The following is a 14522-nucleotide window of genomic DNA, read 5'->3' as shown; positions in this document are numbered from 1 at the left end:
TGATCATTGGGGAAACGTGCTTAGTTCTTTTGCTTTCATGTCTTCTGGCTTCTGCACCCATGTTTTTCAGATAGTTTGCAGTTTGCAAACAAGAACATTTCTTAGAAATCAAATTGTAGTAACTGATTTGTTTGGAAAAGAAAAAAAAACTAAGTGCTCAGCTATAACTCGTTCAGCCCCAGTGGCCTAATGGATAAGGCACTGGCCTCCTAAGCCAGGGATTGTGGGTTCGAGTCCCATCTGGGGTGTTTGAGGCTGTTGATTACCAAAGCACACACACATGCTTTATTTTACTTCCAGATTTAAAGTGCTCAACCATCTTCTTCATTTCTTAATGGTCCCATATGCTTGTTCAAAAGATCTTGGGAATTCTGATAGCACATTAAACATACAATGACAACTTTAAGTCCCAAGAATCGCCATGCATTTCCACTGCTTTGAAAGGGTCAGTCATTTCCGTTATACAGTCAAATCAAAATACACTCATTTACTATTCATTTATGCCGCAACACAAACACATTCACAGTGAACAACAATCCAGATACAGAAAAGTTTTCAACTGAATGATTAGCAAGCATAGCGACTTTTGATTTAATAAAACACGATGATATTCTTCTGTTAATTGGTACACATTTAGAGTTCAAAATTCTTAGTAAACGTATAACACCATGAGAACATTTGGAATTTCAGTTTCAACAAAAAACCTGCTAGCAAAGTAGAGAGTATGACTTCATTTTATAAAAAAATGGAAATGCATGACTTGAAGTATAATACTATAAGAGCCTCCTAACTTCAAACATTCCCATAGTTTACTGGTTTCGGAAACAGACGCAAAAAAGGCAAGCTTCCAGACACCAAGCAGAGCTCCAGTGGCGCAATCGGTCAGCGCGCGGTACTTATAAAGCAGTAACTGTTGAGCAATGCCGAGGTTGTGAGTTCGAGCCTCACCTGGAGCATTGTTTTCCACTTTTCATCCATTTTTGTCAATTGCCAAAGAAAGTCTCTCATGGTTCACCATCGCATCAAAACATGATCATTGGGGAAACGTGCCTAGTTCTTTTGCTTTCATGTCTTCTGGCTTCTGCACCCATGTTTTTCAGATAGTTTGCAGTTTGCAAACAAGAACATTTCTTAGAAATCAAATTGTAGTAACTGATTTGTTTGGAAAAGAAAAAAAAACTAAGTGCTCAGCTATATCTCGTTCAGCCCCAGTGGCCTAATGGATAAGGCACTGGCCTCCTAAGCCAGGGATTGTGGGTTCGAGTCCCATCTGGGGTGTTTGAGGCTGTTGATTACCAAAGCACACACACATGCTCTATTTTACTTCCAGATTTAAAGTGCTCAACCATCTTCTTCATTTCTTAATGGTCCCATATGCTTGTTCAAAAGATCTTGGGAATTCTGATAGCACATTAAACATACAATGACAACTTTAAGTCCCAAGAATCGCCATGCATTTCCACTGCTTTGAAAGGGTCAGTCATTTCCGTTATACAGTCAAATCAAAATACACTCATTTACTATTCATTTATGCCGCAACACAAACACATTCACAGTGAACAACAATCCAGATACAGAAAAGTTTTCAACTGAATGATTAGCAAGCATAGCGACTTTTGATTTAATAAAACACGATGATATTCTTCTGTTAATTGGTACACATTTAGAGTTCAAAATTCTTAGTAAACGTATAACACCATGAGAACATTTGGAATTTCAGTTTCAACAAAAAACCTGCTAGCAAAGTAGAGAGTATGACTTCATTTTATAAAAAAATGGAAATGCATGACTTGAAGTATAATACTATAAGAGCCTCCTAACTTCAAACATTCCCATAGTTTACTGGTTTCGGAAACAGACGCAAAAAAGGCAAGCTTCCAGACACCAAGCAGAGCTCCAGTGGCGCAATCGGTCAGCGCGCGGTACTTATAAAGCAGTAACTGTTGAGCAATGCCGAGGTTGTGAGTTCGAGCCTCACCTGGAGCATTGTTTTCCACTTTTCATCCATTTTTGTCAATTGCCAAAGAAAGTCTCTCATGGTTCACCATCGCATCAAAACATGATCATTGGGGAAACGTGCCTAGTTCTTTTGCTTTCATGTCTTCTGGCTTCTGCACCCATGTTTTTCAGATAGTTTGCAGTTTGCAAACAAGAACATTTCTTAGAAATCAAATTGTAGTAACTGATTTGTTTGGAAAAGAAAAAAAAACGAAGTGCTCAGTTATATCTCGTTCAGCCCCAGTGGCCTAATGGATAAGGCACTGGCCTCCTAAGCCAGGGATTGTGGGTTCGAGTCCCATCTGGGGTGTTTGAGGCTGTTGATTACCAAAGCACACACACATGCTCTATTTTACTTCCAGATTTAAAGTGCTCAACCGTTTTCTTCATTTCTTAATGGTCCCATATGCTTGTTCAAAAGATCTTGGGAATTCTGATAGCACATTAAACATACAATGACAACTTTAAGTCCCAAGAATCGCCATGCATTTCCACTGCTTTGAAAGGGTCAGTCATTTCCGTTATACAGTCAAATCAAAATACACTCATTTACTATTCATTTATGCCGCAACACAAACACATTCACAGTGAACAACAATCCAGATACAGAAAAGTTTTCAACTGAATGATTAGCAAGCATAGCTACTTTTGATTTAATAAAACACGATGATATTCTTCTGTTAATTGGTACACATTTAGAGTTCAAAATTCTTAGTAAACGTATAACACCATGAGAACATTTGGAATTTCAGTTTCAACAAAAAACCTGCTAGCAAAGTAGAGAGTATGACTTCATTTTATAAAAAAAATGGAAATGCATGACTTGAAGTATAATACTATAAGAGCCTCCTAACTTCAAACATTCCCATAGTTTAATGGTTTCGGAAACAGACGCAAAAAAGGCAAGCTTCCAGACACCAAGCAGAGCTCCAGTGGCGCAATCGGTCAGCGCGCGGTACTTATAAAGCAGTAACTGTTGAGCAATGCCGAGGTTGTGAGTTCGAGCCTCACTTGGAGCATTGTTTTCCTCTTTTCATCCATTTTTGTCAATTGCCAAAGAAAGTCTCTCATGGTTCACCATCGCATCAAAACATGATCATTGGGGAAACGTGCTTAGTTCTTTTGCTTTCATGTCTTCTGGCTTCTGCACCCATGTTTTTCAGATAGTTTGCAGTTTGCAAACAAGAACATTTCTTAGAAATCAAATTGTAGTAACTGATTTGTTTGGAAAAGAAAAAAAAACTAAGTGCTCAGCTATAACTCGTTCAGCCCCAGTGGCCTAATGGATAAGGCACTGGCCTCCTAAGCCAGGGATTGTGGGTTCGAGTCCCATCTGGGGTGTTTGAGGCTGTTGATTACCAAAGCACACACACATGCTTTATTTTACTTCCAGATTTAAAGTGCTCAACCATCTTCTTCATTTCTTAATGGTCCCATATGCTTGTTCAAAAGATCTTGGGAATTCTGATAGCACATTAAACATACAATGACAACTTTAAGTCCCAAGAATCGCCATGCATTTCCACTGCTTTGAAAGGGTCAGTCATTTCCGTTATACAGTCAAATCAAAATACACTCATTTACTATTCATTTATGCCGCAACACAAACACATTCACAGTGAACAACAATCCAGATACAGAAAAGTTTTCAACTGAATGATTAGCAAGCATAGCGACTTTTGATTTAATAAAACACGATGATATTCTTCTGTTAATTGGTACACATTTAGAGTTCAAAATTCTTAGTAAACGTATAACACCATGAGAACATTTGGAATTTCAGTTTCAACAAAAAACCTGCTAGCAAAGTAGAGAGTATGACTTCATTTTATAAAAAAATGGAAATGCATGACTTGAAGTATAATACTATAAGAGCCTCCTAACTTCAAACATTCCCATAGTTTACTGGTTTCGGAAACAGACGCAAAAAAGGCAAGCTTCCAGACACCAAGCAGAGCTCCAGTGGCGCAATCGGTCAGCGCGCGGTACTTATAAAGCAGTAACTGTTGAGCAATGCCGAGGTTGTGAGTTCGAGCCTCACCTGGAGCATTGTTTTCCACTTTTCATCCATTTTTGTCAATTGCCAAAGAAAGTCTCTCATGGTTCACCATCGCATCAAAACATGATCATTGGGGAAACGTGCCTAGTTCTTTTGCTTTCATGTCTTCTGGCTTCTGCACCCATGTTTTTCAGATAGTTTGCAGTTTGCAAACAAGAACATTTCTTAGAAATCAAATTGTAGTAACTGATTTGTTTGGAAAAGAAAAAAAAACTAAGTGCTCAGCTATATCTCGTTCAGCCCCAGTGACCTAATGGATAAGGCACTGGCCTCCTAAGCCAGGGATTGTGGGTTCGAGTCCCATCTGGGGTGTTTGAGGCTGTTGATTACCAAAGCACACACACATGCTCTATTTTACTTCCAGATTTAAAGTGCTCAACCATCTTCTTCATTTCTTAATGGTCCCATATGCTTGTTCAAAAGATCTTGGGAATTCTGATAGCACATTAAACATACAATGACAACTTTAAGTCCCAAGAATCGCCATGCATTTCCACTGCTTTGAAAGGGTCAGTAATTTCCGTTATACAGTCAAATCAAAATACACTCATTTACTATTCATTTATGCCGCAACACAAACACATTCACAGTGAACAACAATCCAGATACAGAAAAGTTTTCAACTGAATGATTAGCAAGCATAGCGACTTTTGATTTAATAAAACACGATGATATTCTTCTGTTAATTGGTACACATTTAGAGTTCAAAATTCTTAGTAAACGTATAACACCATGAGAACATTTGGAATTTCAGTTTCAACAAAAAACCTGCTAGCAAAGTAGAGAGTATGACTTCATTTTATAAAAAAAATGGAAATGCATGACTTGAAGTATAATACTATAAGAGCCTCCTAACTTCAAACATTCCCATAGTTTACTGGTTTCGGAAACAGATGCAAAAAAGGCAAGCTTCCAGACACCAAGCAGAGCTCCAGTGGCGCAATCGGTCAGCGCGCGGTACTTATAAAGCAGTAACTGTTGAGCAATGCCGAGGTTGTGAGTTCGAGCCTCACCTGGAGCATTGTTTTCCACTTTTCATCCATTTTTGTCAATTGCCAAAGAAAGTCTCTCATGGTTCACCATCGCATCAAAACATGATCATTGGGGAAACGTGCCTAGTTCTTTTGCTTTCATGTCTTCTGGCTTCTGCACCCATGTTTTTCAGATAGTTTGCAGTTTGCAAACAAGAACATTTCTTAGAAATCAAATTGTAGTAACTGATTTGTTTGGAAAAGAAAAAAAAACTAAGTGCTCAGCTATATCTCGTTCAGCCCCAGTGGCCTAATGGATAAGGCACTGGCCTCCTAAGCCAGGGATTGTGGGTTCGAGTCCCATCTGGGGTGTTTGAGGCTGTTGATTACCAAAGCACACACACATGCTCTATTTTACTTCCAGATTTAAAGTGCTCAACCATCTTCTTCATTTCTTAATGGTCCCATATGCTTGTTCAAAAGATCTTGGGAATTCTGATAGCACATTAAACATACAATGACAACTTTAAGTCCCAAGAATCGCCATGCATTTCCACTGCTTTGAAAGGGTCAGTCATTTCCGTTATACAGTCAAATCAAAATACACTCATTTACTATTCATTTATGCCGCAACACAAACACATTCACAGTGAACAACAATCCAGATACAGAAAAGTTTTCAACTGAATGATTAGCAAGCATAGCGACTTTTGATTTAATAAAACACGATGATATTCTTCTGTTAATTGGTACACATTTAGAGTTCAAAATTCTTAGTAAACGTATAACACCATGAGAACATTTGGAATTTCAGTTTCAACAAAAAACCTGCTAGCAAAGTAGAGAGTATGACTTCATTTTATAAAAAAATGGAAATGCATGACTTGAAGTATAATACTATAAGAGCCTCCTAACTTCAAACATTCCCATAGTTTACTGGTTTCGGAAACAGACGCAAAAAAGGCAAGCTTCCAGACACCAAGCAGAGCTCCAGTGGCGCAATCGGTCAGCGCGCGGTACTTATAAAGCAGTAACTGTTGAGCAATGCCGAGGTTGTGAGTTCGAGCCTCACCTGGAGCATTGTTTTCCACTTTTCATCCATTTTTGTCAATTGCCAAAGAAAGTCTCTCATGGTTCACCATCGCATCAAAACATGATCATTGGGGAAACGTGCCTAGTTCTTTTGCTTTCATGTCTTCTGGCTTCTGCACCCATGTTTTTCAGATAGTTTGCAGTTTGCAAACAAGAACATTTCTTAGAAATCAAATTGTAGTAACTGATTTGTTTGGAAAAGAAAAAAAAACGAAGTGCTCAGTTATATCTCGTTCAGCCCCAGTGGCCTAATGGATAAGGCACTGGCCTCCTAAGCCAGGGATTGTGGGTTCGAGTCCCATCTGGGGTGTTTGAGGCTGTTGATTACCAAAGCACACACACATGCTCTATTTTACTTCCAGATTTAAAGTGCTCAACCGTTTTCTTCATTTCTTAATGGTCCCATATGCTTGTTCAAAAGATCTTGGGAATTCTGATAGCACATTAAACATACAATGACAACTTTAAGTCCCAAGAATCGCCATGCATTTCCACTGCTTTGAAAGGGTCAGTCATTTCCGTTATACAGTCAAATCAAAATACACTCATTTACTATTCATTTATGCCGCAACACAAACACATTCACAGTGAACAACAATCCAGATACAGAAAAGTTTTCAACTGAATGATTAGCAAGCATAGCTACTTTTGATTTAATAAAACACGATGATATTCTTCTGTTAATTGGTACACATTTAGAGTTCAAAATTCTTAGTAAACGTATAACACCATGAGAACATTTGGAATTTCAGTTTCAACAAAAAACCTGCTAGCAAAGTAGAGAGTATGACTTCATTTTATAAAAAAAATGGAAATGCATGACTTGAAGTATAATACTATAAGAGCCTCCTAACTTCAAACATTCCCATAGTTTAATGGTTTCGGAAACAGACGCAAAAAAGGCAAGCTTCCAGACACCAAGCAGAGCTCCAGTGGCGCAATCGGTCAGCGCGCGGTACTTATAAAGCAGTAACTGTTGAGCAATGCCGAGGTTGTGAGTTCGAGCCTCACTTGGAGCATTGTTTTCCTCTTTTCATCCATTTTTGTCAATTGCCAAAGAAAGTCTCTCATGGTTCACCATCGCATCAAAACATGATCATTGGGGAAACGTGCTTAGTTCTTTTGCTTTCATGTCTTCTGGCTTCTGCACCCATGTTTTTCAGATAGTTTGCAGTTTGCAAACAAGAACATTTCTTAGAAATCAAATTGTAGTAACTGATTTGTTTGGAAAAGAAAAAAAAACTAAGTGCTCAGCTATAACTCGTTCAGCCCCAGTGGCCTAATGGATAAGGCACTGGCCTCCTAAGCCAGGGATTGTGGGTTCGAGTCCCATCTGGGGTGTTTGAGGCTGTTGATTACCAAAGCACACACACATGCTTTATTTTACTTCCAGATTTAAAGTGCTCAACCATCTTCTTCATTTCTTAATGGTCCCATATGCTTGTTCAAAAGATCTTGGGAATTCTGATAGCACATTAAACATACAATGACAACTTTAAGTCCCAAGAATCGCCATGCATTTCCACTGCTTTGAAAGGGTCAGTCATTTCCGTTATACAGTCAAATCAAAATACACTCATTTACTATTCATTTATGCCGCAACACAAACACATTCACAGTGAACAACAATCCAGATACAGAAAAGTTTTCAACTGAATGATTAGCAAGCATAGCGACTTTTGATTTAATAAAACACGATGATATTCTTCTGTTAATTGGTACACATTTAGAGTTCAAAATTCTTAGTAAACGTATAACACCATGAGAACATTTGGAATTTCAGTTTCAACAAAAAACCTGCTAGCAAAGTAGAGAGTATGACTTCATTTTATAAAAAAATGGAAATGCATGACTTGAAGTATAATACTATAAGAGCCTCCTAACTTCAAACATTCCCATAGTTTACTGGTTTCGGAAACAGACGCAAAAAAGGCAAGCTTCCAGACACCAAGCAGAGCTCCAGTGGCGCAATCGGTCAGCGCGCGGTACTTATAAAGCAGTAACTGTTGAGCAATGCCGAGGTTGTGAGTTCGAGCCTCACCTGGAGCATTGTTTTCCACTTTTCATCCATTTTTGTCAATTGCCAAAGAAAGTCTCTCATGGTTCACCATCGCATCAAAACATGATCATTGGGGAAACGTGCCTAGTTCTTTTGCTTTCATGTCTTCTGGCTTCTGCACCCATGTTTTTCAGATAGTTTGCAGTTTGCAAACAAGAACATTTCTTAGAAATCAAATTGTAGTAACTGATTTGTTTGGAAAAGAAAAAAAAACTAAGTGCTCAGCTATATCTCGTTCAGCCCCAGTGGCCTAATGGATAAGGCACTGGCCTCCTAAGCCAGGGATTGTGGGTTCGAGTCCCATCTGGGGTGTTTGAGGCTGTTGATTACCAAAGCACACACACATGCTCTATTTTACTTCCAGATTTAAAGTGCTCAACCATCTTCTTCATTTCTTAATGGTCCCATATGCTTGTTCAAAAGATCTTGGGAATTCTGATAGCACATTAAACATACAATGACAACTTTAAGTCCCAAGAATCGCCATGCATTTCCACTGCTTTGAAAGGGTCAGTCATTTCCGTTATACAGTCAAATCAAAATACACTCATTTACTATTCATTTATGCCGCAACACAAACACATTCACAGTGAACAACAATCCAGATACAGAAAAGTTTTCAACTGAATGATTAGCAAGCATAGCGACTTTTGATTTAATAAAACACGATGATATTCTTCTGTTAATTGGTACACATTTAGAGTTCAAAATTCTTAGTAAACGTATAACACCATGAGAACATTTGGAATTTCAGTTTCAACAAAAAACCTGCTAGCAAAGTAGAGAGTATGACTTCATTTTATAAAAAAATGGAAATGCATGACTTGAAGTATAATACTATAAGAGCCTCCTAACTTCAAACATTCCCATAGTTTACTGGTTTCGGAAACAGACGCAAAAAAGGCAAGCTTCCAGACACCAAGCAGAGCTCCAGTGGCGCAATCGGTCAGCGCGCGGTACTTATAAAGCAGTAACTGTTGAGCAATGCCGAGGTTGTGAGTTCGAGCCTCACCTGGAGCATTGTTTTCCACTTTTCATCCATTTTTGTCAATTGCCAAAGAAAGTCTCTCATGGTTCACCATCGCATCAAAACATGATCATTGGGGAAACGTGCCTAGTTCTTTTGCTTTCATGTCTTCTGGCTTCTGCACCCATGTTTTTCAGATAGTTTGCAGTTTGCAAACAAGAACATTTCTTAGAAATCAAATTGTAGTAACTGATTTGTTTGGAAAAGAAAAAAAAACGAAGTGCTCAGTTATATCTCGTTCAGCCCCAGTGGCCTAATGGATAAGGCACTGGCCTCCTAAGCCAGGGATTGTGGGTTCGAGTCCCATCTGGGGTGTTTGAGGCTGTTGATTACCAAAGCACACACACATGCTCTATTTTACTTCCAGATTTAAAGTGCTCAACCGTTTTCTTCATTTCTTAATGGTCCCATATGCTTGTTCAAAAGATCTTGGGAATTCTGATAGCACATTAAACATACAATGACAACTTTAAGTCCCAAGAATCGCCATGCATTTCCACTGCTTTGAAAGGGTCAGTCATTTCCGTTATACAGTCAAATCAAAATACACTCATTTACTATTCATTTATGCCGCAACACAAACACATTCACAGTGAACAACAATCCAGATACAGAAAAGTTTTCAACTGAATGATTAGCAAGCATAGCTACTTTTGATTTAATAAAACACGATGATATTCTTCTGTTAATTGGTACACATTTAGAGTTCAAAATTCTTAGTAAACGTATAACACCATGAGAACATTTGGAATTTCAGTTTCAACAAAAAACCTGCTAGCAAAGTAGAGAGTATGACTTCATTTTATAAAAAAAATGGAAATGCATGACTTGAAGTATAATACTATAAGAGCCTCCTAACTTCAAACATTCCCATAGTTTAATGGTTTCGGAAACAGACGCAAAAAAGGCAAGCTTCCAGACACCAAGCAGAGCTCCAGTGGCGCAATCGGTCAGCGCGCGGTACTTATAAAGCAGTAACTGTTGAGCAATGCCGAGGTTGTGAGTTCGAGCCTCACTTGGAGCATTGTTTTCCTCTTTTCATCCATTTTTGTCAATTGCCAAAGAAAGTCTCTCATGGTTCACCATCGCATCAAAACATGATCATTGGGGAAACGTGCTTAGTTCTTTTGCTTTCATGTCTTCTGGCTTCTGCACCCATGTTTTTCAGATAGTTTGCAGTTTGCAAACAAGAACATTTCTTAGAAATCAAATTGTAGTAACTGATTTGTTTGGAAAAGAAAAAAAAACTAAGTGCTCAGCTATAACTCGTTCAGCCCCAGTGGCCTAATGGATAAGGCACTGGCCTCCTAAGCCAGGGATTGTGGGTTCGAGTCCCATCTGGGGTGTTTGAGGCTGTTGATTACCAAAGCACACACACATGCTTTATTTTACTTCCAGATTTAAAGTGCTCAACCATCTTCTTCATTTCTTAATGGTCCCATATGCTTGTTCAAAAGATCTTGGGAATTCTGATAGCACATTAAACATACAATGACAACTTTAAGTCCCAAGAATCGCCATGCATTTCCACTGCTTTGAAAGGGTCAGTCATTTCCGTTATACAGTCAAATCAAAATACACTCATTTACTATTCATTTATGCCGCAACACAAACACATTCACAGTGAACAACAATCCAGATACAGAAAAGTTTTCAACTGAATGATTAGCAAGCATAGCGACTTTTGATTTAATAAAACACGATGATATTCTTCTGTTAATTGGTACACATTTAGAGTTCAAAATTCTTAGTAAACGTATAACACCATGAGAACATTTGGAATTTCAGTTTCAACAAAAAACCTGCTAGCAAAGTAGAGAGTATGACTTCATTTTATAAAAAAATGGAAATGCATGACTTGAAGTATAATACTATAAGAGCCTCCTAACTTCAAACATTCCCATAGTTTACTGGTTTCGGAAACAGACGCAAAAAAGGCAAGCTTCCAGACACCAAGCAGAGCTCCAGTGGCGCAATCGGTCAGCGCGCGGTACTTATAAAGCAGTAACTGTTGAGCAATGCCGAGGTTGTGAGTTCGAGCCTCACCTGGAGCATTGTTTTCCACTTTTCATCCATTTTTGTCAATTGCCAAAGAAAGTCTCTCATGGTTCACCATCGCATCAAAACATGATCATTGGGGAAACGTGCCTAGTTCTTTTGCTTTCATGTCTTCTGGCTTCTGCACCCATGTTTTTCAGATAGTTTGCAGTTTGCAAACAAGAACATTTCTTAGAAATCAAATTGTAGTAACTGATTTGTTTGGAAAAGAAAAAAAAACGAAGTGCTCAGTTATATCTCGTTCAGCCCCAGTGGCCTAATGGATAAGGCACTGGCCTCCTAAGCCAGGGATTGTGGGTTCGAGTCCCATCTGGGGTGTTTGAGGCTGTTGATTACCAAAGCACACACACATGCTCTATTTTACTTCCAGATTTAAAGTGCTCAACCGTTTTCTTCATTTCTTAATGGTCCCATATGCTTGTTCAAAAGATCTTGGGAATTCTGATAGCACATTAAACATACAATGACAACTTTAAGTCCCAAGAATCGCCATGCATTTCCACTGCTTTGAAAGGGTCAGTCATTTCCGTTATACAGTCAAATCAAAATACACTCATTTACTATTCATTTATGCCGCAACACAAACACATTCACAGTGAACAACAATCCAGATACAGAAAAGTTTTCAACTGAATGATTAGCAAGCATAGCTACTTTTGATTTAATAAAACACGATGATATTCTTCTGTTAATTGGTACACATTTAGAGTTCAAAATTCTTAGTAAACGTATAACACCATGAGAACATTTGGAATTTCAGTTTCAACAAAAAACCTGCTAGCAAAGTAGAGAGTATGACTTCATTTTATAAAAAAAATGGAAATGCATGACTTGAAGTATAATACTATAAGAGCCTCCTAACTTCAAACATTCCCATAGTTTAATGGTTTCGGAAACAGACGCAAAAAAGGCAAGCTTCCAGACACCAAGCAGAGCTCCAGTGGCGCAATCGGTCAGCGCGCGGTACTTATAAAGCAGTAACTGTTGAGCAATGCCGAGGTTGTGAGTTCGAGCCTCACTTGGAGCATTGTTTTCCTCTTTTCATCCATTTTTGTCAATTGCCAAAGAAAGTCTCTCATGGTTCACCATCGCATCAAAACATGATCATTGGGGAAACGTGCTTAGTTCTTTTGCTTTCATGTCTTCTGGCTTCTGCACCCATGTTTTTCAGATAGTTTGCAGTTTGCAAACAAGAACATTTCTTAGAAATCAAATTGTAGTAACTGATTTGTTTGGAAAAGAAAAAAAAACTAAGTGCTCAGCTATAACTCGTTCAGCCCCAGTGGCCTAATGGATAAGGCACTGGCCTCCTAAGCCAGGGATTGTGGGTTCGAGTCCCATCTGGGGTGTTTGAGGCTGTTGATTACCAAAGCACACACACATGCTTTATTTTACTTCCAGATTTAAAGTGCTCAACCATCTTCTTCATTTCTTAATGGTCCCATATGCTTGTTCAAAAGATCTTGGGAATTCTGATAGCACATTAAACATACAATGACAACTTTAAGTCCCAAGAATCGCCATGCATTTCCACTGCTTTGAAAGGGTCAGTCATTTCCGTTATACAGTCAAATCAAAATACACTCATTTACTATTCATTTATGCCGCAACACAAACACATTCACAGTGAACAACAATCCAGATACAGAAAAGTTTTCAACTGAATGATTAGCAAGCATAGCGACTTTTGATTTAATAAAACACGATGATATTCTTCTGTTAATTGGTACACATTTAGAGTTCAAAATTCTTAGTAAACGTATAACACCATGAGAACATTTGGAATTTCAGTTTCAACAAAAAACCTGCTAGCAAAGTAGAGAGTATGACTTCATTTTATAAAAAAATGGAAATGCATGACTTGAAGTATAATACTATAAGAGCCTCCTAACTTCAAACATTCCCATAGTTTACTGGTTTCGGAAACAGACGCAAAAAAGGCAAGCTTCCAGACACCAAGCAGAGCTCCAGTGGCGCAATCGGTCAGCGCGCGGTACTTATAAAGCAGTAACTGTTGAGCAATGCCGAGGTTGTGAGTTCGAGCCTCACCTGGAGCATTGTTTTCCACTTTTCATCCATTTTTGTCAATTGCCAAAGAAAGTCTCTCATGGTTCACCATCGCATCAAAACATGATCATTGGGGAAACGTGCCTAGTTCTTTTGCTTTCATGTCTTCTGGCTTCTGCACCCATGTTTTTCAGATAGTTTGCAGTTTGCAAACAAGAACATTTCTTAGAAATCAAATTGTAGTAACTGATTTGTTTGGAAAAGAAAAAAAAACTAAGTGCTCAGCTATATCTCGTTCAGCCCCAGTGACCTAATGGATAAGGCACTGGCCTCCTAAGCCAGGGATTGTGGGTTCGAGTCCCATCTGGGGTGTTTGAGGCTGTTGATTACCAAAGCACACACACATGCTCTATTTTACTTCCAGATTTAAAGTGCTCAACCATCTTCTTCATTTCTTAATGGTCCCATATGCTTGTTCAAAAGATCTTGGGAATTCTGATAGCACATTAAACATACAATGACAACTTTAAGTCCCAAGAATCGCCATGCATTTCCACTGCTTTGAAAGGGTCAGTAATTTCCGTTATACAGTCAAATCAAAATACACTCATTTACTATTCATTTATGCCGCAACACAAACACATTCACAGTGAACAACAATCCAGATACAGAAAAGTTTTCAACTGAATGATTAGCAAGCATAGCGACTTTTGATTTAATAAAACACGATGATATTCTTCTGTTAATTGGTACACATTTAGAGTTCAAAATTCTTAGTAAACGTATAACACCATGAGAACATTTGGAATTTCAGTTTCAACAAAAAACCTGCTAGCAAAGTAGAGAGTATGACTTCATTTTATAAAAAAAATGGAAATGCATGACTTGAAGTATAATACTATAAGAGCCTCCTAACTTCAAACATTCCCATAGTTTACTGGTTTCGGAAACAGATGCAGAAAAGGCAAGCTTCCAGACACCAAGCAGAGCTCCAGTGGCGCAATCGGTCAGCGCGCGGTACTTATAAAGCAGTAACTGTTGAGCAATGCCGAGGTTGTGAGTTCGAGCCTCACTTGGAGCATTGTTTTCCTCTTTTCATCCATTTTTGTCAATTGCCAAAGAAAGTCTCTCATGGTTCACCATCGCATCAAAACATGATCATTGGGGAAACGTGCCTAGTTCTTTTGCTTTCATGTCTTCTGGCTTCTGCACCCATGTTTTTCAGATAGTTTGCAGTTTGCAAACAAGAAC

General features: G+C 38.5%; 26 non-coding genes across 26 annotated transcripts; all 26 read left to right on the top strand.

Moving 5' to 3' along the window:
• The first annotated feature begins 175 nt into the window (after positions 1-175).
• On the top strand, positions 176-248 carry TRNAR-CCU (transfer RNA arginine (anticodon CCU)). The gene has a single exon. It is a non-coding gene; the product is annotated as a tRNA-Arg (tRNA).
• Positions 249-863: 615 nt separating this feature from the next.
• Positions 864-956, top strand: TRNAI-UAU (transfer RNA isoleucine (anticodon UAU)). The gene is given in 2 exon segments: positions 864-901; positions 921-956. It is a non-coding gene; the product is annotated as a tRNA-Ile (tRNA).
• A 249-nt stretch (positions 957-1205) lies between these two features.
• TRNAR-CCU (transfer RNA arginine (anticodon CCU)) lies at positions 1206-1278 on the top strand. Its single transcript has one exon. It is a non-coding gene; the product is annotated as a tRNA-Arg (tRNA).
• Positions 1279-1893: 615 nt separating this feature from the next.
• On the top strand, positions 1894-1986 carry TRNAI-UAU (transfer RNA isoleucine (anticodon UAU)). The gene is given in 2 exon segments: positions 1894-1931; positions 1951-1986. It is a non-coding gene; the product is annotated as a tRNA-Ile (tRNA).
• Positions 1987-2235: 249 nt separating this feature from the next.
• Positions 2236-2308, top strand: TRNAR-CCU (transfer RNA arginine (anticodon CCU)). Its single transcript has one exon. It is a non-coding gene; the product is annotated as a tRNA-Arg (tRNA).
• A 616-nt stretch (positions 2309-2924) lies between these two features.
• On the top strand, positions 2925-3017 carry TRNAI-UAU (transfer RNA isoleucine (anticodon UAU)). Its single transcript is given in 2 exon segments — positions 2925-2962; positions 2982-3017. It is a non-coding gene; the product is annotated as a tRNA-Ile (tRNA).
• A 249-nt stretch (positions 3018-3266) lies between these two features.
• Positions 3267-3339, top strand: TRNAR-CCU (transfer RNA arginine (anticodon CCU)). The gene has a single exon. It is a non-coding gene; the product is annotated as a tRNA-Arg (tRNA).
• A 615-nt stretch (positions 3340-3954) lies between these two features.
• Positions 3955-4047, top strand: TRNAI-UAU (transfer RNA isoleucine (anticodon UAU)). The gene is given in 2 exon segments: positions 3955-3992; positions 4012-4047. It is a non-coding gene; the product is annotated as a tRNA-Ile (tRNA).
• A 938-nt stretch (positions 4048-4985) lies between these two features.
• Positions 4986-5078, top strand: TRNAI-UAU (transfer RNA isoleucine (anticodon UAU)). Its single transcript is given in 2 exon segments — positions 4986-5023; positions 5043-5078. It is a non-coding gene; the product is annotated as a tRNA-Ile (tRNA).
• Positions 5079-5327: 249 nt separating this feature from the next.
• On the top strand, positions 5328-5400 carry TRNAR-CCU (transfer RNA arginine (anticodon CCU)). Its single transcript has one exon. It is a non-coding gene; the product is annotated as a tRNA-Arg (tRNA).
• Positions 5401-6015: 615 nt separating this feature from the next.
• TRNAI-UAU (transfer RNA isoleucine (anticodon UAU)) lies at positions 6016-6108 on the top strand. The gene is given in 2 exon segments: positions 6016-6053; positions 6073-6108. It is a non-coding gene; the product is annotated as a tRNA-Ile (tRNA).
• A 249-nt stretch (positions 6109-6357) lies between these two features.
• On the top strand, positions 6358-6430 carry TRNAR-CCU (transfer RNA arginine (anticodon CCU)). The gene has a single exon. It is a non-coding gene; the product is annotated as a tRNA-Arg (tRNA).
• Positions 6431-7046: 616 nt separating this feature from the next.
• On the top strand, positions 7047-7139 carry TRNAI-UAU (transfer RNA isoleucine (anticodon UAU)). The gene is given in 2 exon segments: positions 7047-7084; positions 7104-7139. It is a non-coding gene; the product is annotated as a tRNA-Ile (tRNA).
• Positions 7140-7388: 249 nt separating this feature from the next.
• TRNAR-CCU (transfer RNA arginine (anticodon CCU)) lies at positions 7389-7461 on the top strand. The gene has a single exon. It is a non-coding gene; the product is annotated as a tRNA-Arg (tRNA).
• Positions 7462-8076: 615 nt separating this feature from the next.
• TRNAI-UAU (transfer RNA isoleucine (anticodon UAU)) lies at positions 8077-8169 on the top strand. The gene is given in 2 exon segments: positions 8077-8114; positions 8134-8169. It is a non-coding gene; the product is annotated as a tRNA-Ile (tRNA).
• Positions 8170-8418: 249 nt separating this feature from the next.
• Positions 8419-8491, top strand: TRNAR-CCU (transfer RNA arginine (anticodon CCU)). The gene has a single exon. It is a non-coding gene; the product is annotated as a tRNA-Arg (tRNA).
• A 615-nt stretch (positions 8492-9106) lies between these two features.
• Positions 9107-9199, top strand: TRNAI-UAU (transfer RNA isoleucine (anticodon UAU)). The gene is given in 2 exon segments: positions 9107-9144; positions 9164-9199. It is a non-coding gene; the product is annotated as a tRNA-Ile (tRNA).
• Positions 9200-9448: 249 nt separating this feature from the next.
• On the top strand, positions 9449-9521 carry TRNAR-CCU (transfer RNA arginine (anticodon CCU)). Its single transcript has one exon. It is a non-coding gene; the product is annotated as a tRNA-Arg (tRNA).
• Positions 9522-10137: 616 nt separating this feature from the next.
• On the top strand, positions 10138-10230 carry TRNAI-UAU (transfer RNA isoleucine (anticodon UAU)). Its single transcript is given in 2 exon segments — positions 10138-10175; positions 10195-10230. It is a non-coding gene; the product is annotated as a tRNA-Ile (tRNA).
• Positions 10231-10479: 249 nt separating this feature from the next.
• On the top strand, positions 10480-10552 carry TRNAR-CCU (transfer RNA arginine (anticodon CCU)). Its single transcript has one exon. It is a non-coding gene; the product is annotated as a tRNA-Arg (tRNA).
• Positions 10553-11167: 615 nt separating this feature from the next.
• Positions 11168-11260, top strand: TRNAI-UAU (transfer RNA isoleucine (anticodon UAU)). Its single transcript is given in 2 exon segments — positions 11168-11205; positions 11225-11260. It is a non-coding gene; the product is annotated as a tRNA-Ile (tRNA).
• Positions 11261-11509: 249 nt separating this feature from the next.
• Positions 11510-11582, top strand: TRNAR-CCU (transfer RNA arginine (anticodon CCU)). The gene has a single exon. It is a non-coding gene; the product is annotated as a tRNA-Arg (tRNA).
• Positions 11583-12198: 616 nt separating this feature from the next.
• TRNAI-UAU (transfer RNA isoleucine (anticodon UAU)) lies at positions 12199-12291 on the top strand. Its single transcript is given in 2 exon segments — positions 12199-12236; positions 12256-12291. It is a non-coding gene; the product is annotated as a tRNA-Ile (tRNA).
• A 249-nt stretch (positions 12292-12540) lies between these two features.
• TRNAR-CCU (transfer RNA arginine (anticodon CCU)) lies at positions 12541-12613 on the top strand. The gene has a single exon. It is a non-coding gene; the product is annotated as a tRNA-Arg (tRNA).
• A 615-nt stretch (positions 12614-13228) lies between these two features.
• On the top strand, positions 13229-13321 carry TRNAI-UAU (transfer RNA isoleucine (anticodon UAU)). The gene is given in 2 exon segments: positions 13229-13266; positions 13286-13321. It is a non-coding gene; the product is annotated as a tRNA-Ile (tRNA).
• Positions 13322-14259: 938 nt separating this feature from the next.
• TRNAI-UAU (transfer RNA isoleucine (anticodon UAU)) lies at positions 14260-14352 on the top strand. Its single transcript is given in 2 exon segments — positions 14260-14297; positions 14317-14352. It is a non-coding gene; the product is annotated as a tRNA-Ile (tRNA).
• The last annotated feature ends 170 nt before the right edge of the window (positions 14353-14522 follow it).

The sequence above is a fragment of the Engystomops pustulosus genome, unplaced genomic scaffold, assembly GCF_040894005.1.
Source record: "Engystomops pustulosus unplaced genomic scaffold, aEngPut4.maternal MAT_SCAFFOLD_308, whole genome shotgun sequence".
NCBI classification, from domain to species: Eukaryota; Metazoa; Chordata; class Amphibia; order Anura; family Leptodactylidae; genus Engystomops; species Engystomops pustulosus.
Note: the sequence above shows the minus strand (reverse complement) of the source record. Positions and strands in the feature narration are given on the sequence as shown.